The sequence below is a fragment of the Macrotis lagotis genome, chromosome 2, assembly GCF_037893015.1.
Source record: "Macrotis lagotis isolate mMagLag1 chromosome 2, bilby.v1.9.chrom.fasta, whole genome shotgun sequence".
NCBI classification, from domain to species: domain Eukaryota; kingdom Metazoa; phylum Chordata; class Mammalia; order Peramelemorphia; family Peramelidae; genus Macrotis; species Macrotis lagotis.
This window is the reverse complement of record NC_133659.1, coordinates 243,859,968-243,865,992: the sequence shown is the minus strand read 5'-3', so window position 1 is coordinate 243,865,992 and position 6,025 is coordinate 243,859,968.

Sequence of the window (6,025 nt, the reverse complement as noted above, 5' to 3'; positions counted from 1 at the left end):
ATGGGAGGTGCTGGGAAAATAGCATCCAAGGATAAAAAGGTTGGGCATATATGCCCTAGATTTTATGGGAGGAAAAGATTTCAAAAAGATCAGAAGCAAGATAGACAGGGCCCAGTGACCTAAGGTTCTAAAAAGGAAAAATGACCCAAAACCAATGGGAGGCTTCTCAACCTGAAATACTTAGAATACAATCACATGTTATTTCTGTGAGGAGGTAAAAGCAGAGGAACCAAAGGAAACCAATGTAGCTACATAGGGAGTAACTACTTTGAACTCTAGTAACTCAAAAGGATCTGGATAAATGATGGAAGACAAGAAAAAATAAAGTAGATAAGAACAATCCAGACCTGTAAGGATAGTCTCAGAGGCCACCAAAGGTCAGAATGAGCAGAAACATCTGAAAATATTAAAGATAACAGAAAGGGCTATTTTTTTTGTTTGTTTTCCTTTTCAAGGCAAAAATGGGACAGGCCTGTTGCTTGCAGAAGAGATTGGCATGTTATTTTCTTTTTCCCTATGCAGCTCAATTAATGCAGCCACAGAATGTGATTACTTTATGAAGTATATAAACACTGCTCTGACTGGTCCAGAGAGCAACTTGTGGAATCTATTACTTAGTTAAGCCAGAGTGGGTTAGGTGGGAGGTAGTGGTGATGGGATGGGACTTTTGAAATTAAAGAAGGGAGAGATTTCTGACACCCTCCTGTGCCTCAGCCTGTCAATGTGAGTGCAGGCTGATACAATACACTTGGAGCACTGTAAGTAGGAACGGTCTTTTCCCTTTCTATCTACACCCAATGCTTAGCAGAACACAGTAGTTGCTTAATGAATATTTCTTGACCAAATTGGTATCATGATAATAGAAGATGTAAAGAAAATGGAATCTGTATTTTGCTTCCATTTTCCTCTAATAAGAAGAGTTTTCAAATCAAAAAGATTAAAAAGTACACTTAGACCCTTTCAATGACTTACAGTAGAGAGGATTCTGGATCTGGAGTCATTGAAGAAACCTTGAGCAAGTCACTTCAGGACTCTAGGCCTCAGTTACTTCATCCATAAAATGAAGGAGTTGGATTGAGAGCTATTGAGTACTTTTCCAGCTCTAGATCTTTGACTTCAAGTCTTATGGTGAAATGAATATCAGGATATTGGAAGAACTGATAATCAATATTTATTGTTGTTGTTGTTGTTCATTGGCTTTTCAGTTACATCTGATCCTTTGGGACCCCATTTGGGGTTTTCTTAGCAAAGGTACTAGAGTGCTTTGCTATTTCTTTCTGAGCTCATTTTAAGATGAGGAAACAGATTTAAATAGGGTTAAATGTCCAGCATCACAAAACTAGTAAATGTCTGAGGTTGGATTTGAACTTAGATCTAATTTATTCCAAGCCAGTGCTTTATACACTGTACCACCTGGATACCAAAACATTTATTATGCTATATATGCTCTTATGCTAAGTGCTGGAAATTCAAAAAGAGGTAAAAGACAGGCCCTGCCATCAAGGAGCTCACAATGGAAACAACATCCAAAGAACCCCACAAATATACTATAAGCAGGGTGATGTTTTTGTCCTTCATTCTCAAAGAAGACCATAACATCAGAGAGGTGATGCCAATGACAAGAACATGAACTGGATCTGAGTGAGAGGGGCTGAGGGAAATCACCAGCCTCACTTTCTCCTCCAGAGCCACTGGGTCCAGAGATCAGAAATGAATCAGGACAACTGGAGAAGGCCCTAGTTATGAGGTAGAGTTAAGTTACTTTTCCAAGGTCATACAGCTTAGTAAGTGGCAAGTATCAGGCTGGATTCGAAGTCCTCTTCTACTCTATCCATTGGATCACCTAGCTGCTCTTATTTATTAAACAGAAAATAACAGAGGGAAGGCACTAGAATTAAGAGGGATTGGGGAAGATTTCTTGAAGAATATAGGATTTTAGTTATGACTTAAAAAAAGCCAGGGAAGGCAGTAGACAAAAATTGAGGCAGAGCATTCTAGGTATGAAGGGCAGTCAGAGACAATACTCAGAGCTGAGAGATTCCAGTGTCTTGGAACAGCCAGGGGTGTTCATTGAAGGGTATATAGGAAAAAAGTAAAGTTGGAAAGGGTAAATTATTAAAAGGCTTTGAATGCCAAACAGAGCCTTTTGTATTTGGTCCTGGAGGCAAAAGGGAGAGCCATAGGGGATTTATTGGAAGCAAAAGGGAATTTATTTATTCATTGCTTTAGGAAAATCATTTTAGTGATTGAATGGAAAATGAATTATAGTGGGGAGAACTTGAGACAGGATGACCTGACATGAAGTAATAAGATTCTGCCATAGGGTGATGGCAGTGTCAGAAGAGAGAAGGGAGCACTTTCCAGGGTTGTTGCAAATTGCTGGGCCTTAGAAATAGAGGTAATATGAGGGGGGTGATAGGAGTTGAAGATGACTCCTTGATGGTGAACCTGAGGGACTGGGAGAATCATGTGTTGCTCTCTCCAGGGAGAGAGGGAGGCTTGGGGGGGGGGGGGCGGGAAGAAAATGAGTTTGGTTTTAGTTATGTTGTGTTTAAGACTGTCTACTAGATACCCAGTTCAAGATGTCTGAAATGCAGTTTGAGAGATGTGAGATGAACATTTGGGAAAAGGGGCAGATTTGTGAATCATCAGCACAGGGATGGTAGTTAAATCCATGGGAACTGCTGAGATCACCAAGTGGGATAGTATAGAGAGGGAAGAGAAGAGGGCCCAGAGCAGAACCCTGAGCAATACCTACAATTGGAGACATCAGCTGGCTGCAGATCCAGCAAAGGAGGAGATGTCTGCTAGGTAGGAAGAAAACCAAGACAAAGTAGTGTCCTTAAAATCTAGAGAGAAGATAATTTCAAGAAGAGTGCTTTATACACACACACACACACACACACACACACACACACACACACAAACATATATATTTTCTTAACAAAAGGCCTTTAAAGTATTCATGTAAGTATTGGTATTTTCAATTTACTAATACAGAGGACTTGCCATCGAAGATAAAATGACTTGCCCAAGATTCCATGATTATCTATCAGAGCCAAGACTCAAACTTGGACTCTGTCTAGTTCTACTATGACTACAAGTGACTGTGGAGACTGATTACAAACATACTTACACACTGAGGAATTATCTTGTAACTTTTAAAATAATATATTCTTGTTTAGGTACTACATTAGGTAAGTTGTTTATAATTGGCATCCAAGAAACCTGAGTAAAGATATAGGGATACAAATACCTAGGTACTTTTGGAGAAGAGAGGTGAAAGAAATCTAGCTGGAAGGGACCTAAAATATCAAATCATTGAACTCCTTGTTTTTACAGAAGTGGAAAAATGAGGCCTCAGAGAAGCCAAGTGACAAATCTTGTAGATGGATAGACTATTAGAGCTGAAATATACCCTGTTGCCCAACCTCCTTATTTTACAGAAAAGAGGACAGGTACCCAACATTAGTTCCAGGGTAGGAACTCAGAGTCAACCAACATTCTTTTAGCCAGGTTGCTGAAATCTATCCTCCCAGGCAAAATCTTAGAAATGCAATGATGTATCAAAATACCAATCACACATTTATAGAACTAAACAAAATATAACAAAATTCATGTAAAAGAACAAAAGTAAAACTATCTAGGAAAACTAAGAAAAAATAAAAACTATCACTTTGGAAAATAAGCTCTACATTAAAACATCTCTCATTAAAATCTGATATCCAAGATAAAGGGAATCATACAAATGTTAAGACCAAGTACTCATTCCCCAATATAAAATTAATCAAAGACTAAGTAATACTCTGAAGAAATTAAAAAAAACCTTTCTCATTTCTTGCTTCCACCCCCCACAAAGTGTGTGACAATCTCCCACTAGACTATTTAGTGTCCAGGGGAACATGAACTAAAAGTTATGTGACAAATTGCCTTGAAAATCACCATATATAACCAGTTTCTTTATGGATATAAAATGGGTCAGATCTACCTGATCCAGTATTCTTTCCATTATAAGGCCAATTAAACTGTCTTTTATTATTAATTACTAGATGACCTATACATCTTATTTGCTTGCAATCCCAGACCTGAAACATTAGACTAGCCTGAGTTAAAGGAAGACAAATTGAACTTTTTTCCAGATGATATTGATAACCACTTAGTCTCTTGACCATGGGTAAACTACCTTGCCTCCAATGGCAACTCTCCATAAGCTGGAGAGCATGTGGCTATCTGTATTGGTAACAGTTTCATTATTGGGCTTTCCCTATATCTATGGAATCACAGTTCATAAACAAACAAAAAAAATGTGACATTGGGAAATATTCATAGAGTGACCTTGTGGGCCTTTTGAACTTCTGTCTTTTGCCTATTTATCTTTTTTAAAAATCTTTTTTACAAAATATCATCCTTTTCCTCCTACTAAGTCACTTTCTCTTGCCTCTCCAGGACATGGTGACCCTATGTTCTGAAAGATTACAACAAAAGAACATAAGCTCTGCCAGTTTTTAGTGCTTGAAAAGATTTTGAATATAGGCTTGGCATCATCTGGTGTTCAAGGACTGGCCTTAGCTAGGTATGGAGAAACTCATCACTTAGAAAGTTGTGAGGGGGTTTTATTGGGTTTTTAAACAGAACCATTTAGTAAGACAATTTAGTAATATATGAAGAAGTTACAATTGGAGTCTGAGGAGAGTGTCAACATGGATAAAAACATGAATCCTAGAGGCATTCTTTCCACTCTCTCCTCTCTTCATGGGTTATTCTAACTAGAGAGAAGTCAACCATGTTAATCTGTATTTACTGAACTTTCCAATGGGAAGATGTTGCTAAATTTCTAGGTAGTATTTGAACATAGAAGGCAGAGAACAGATGAAATTACTCCTAATAGGGCCCTCCATACTATGGACATACTTGAAGCCAAGCTCATATTAACTAAAATAACTCACATGTCATGTCAGACTCCTATATCCTCTAAAGTGGCATTCCTCTAAAGGATTGGGTTGAATCTTGGATATTGCTGTAATTATAATCCCTATATTTTGTTTTACTCCTATCTAGTAATCTACCAGTTTGTCTTTGCCTTGTGTCTCCCAAAAGTCCTTCCAACTCCCTGCAAGCAATGAGTCTAAAAAAGCATTAATCGTAGAACACACAAAATAGATTTATTAGGTAACAGATAAGAATTTTAGTTCCCTCTAATCTCACCTCCCTTTGGGGGGGGGGGAGGGTTCAATTCCCTTCAAGCTTAAAATGCCATTTAGTGAAGTCCCTTTCATATGCAATTCAGTGTCATCTATGTTCTTTGTTCTTAATGGGTTGCATTATGTTCCTTTTTCCAATGCCCTTGTCCCTCCACTTTCCTCCATCCTGCATAGGATAAGAGAAGAGACCCACTTATATCCCTTTATAGCTGTTTGGGTCCTTTGTGCAATTGTCCTTTTAGTGCATGCCCCACTGTAAATTAAGTTGCAGGATTGGGGCACTGGAGAGATGAGGTGTGAAGTTTAGCCTAAGAATTCGAGCTTTGTGCACTCTGACCCGATAGGATATAGTAAAGGAGCAAAGAAGGCCTTCACCCTTTCCATGGTACTAATGCTTTCAAGCAGTGGAAGAAATAAGTGTGAGAGAGAGGGGAAAAAATGACTGTGACATCCAACTTCTCCAGTGATTTTTTTTTAGGTTTCAAAACTATTTTGTTTGTATAAAAAGCATTCTGGTTGATCTAATTTGTATCTCAGATTAAAAAGAGGTTTCTCTATCCCCTCTCATCCATCTATCTTCTCTCTCTCTCTCTCTCTCTCTCTCTCTCTCTCTCTCTCTCGGAATGCATCCCTCTCATTCTTTTAATATACATTTTTAAAAAATTGTGCTCTAAATTTAGACCTGACCTCAAAATTTCTGATTTAGGAGACCTCTTTGCTTCTGGCTCAGTGCCAGCACACAGGGCTGCCTCCTTATCATCATTATCATTGTTACTATTTAATTCTTTCAGTTGTCCTAGAAACAGGGATTGGAATGGCTTGTC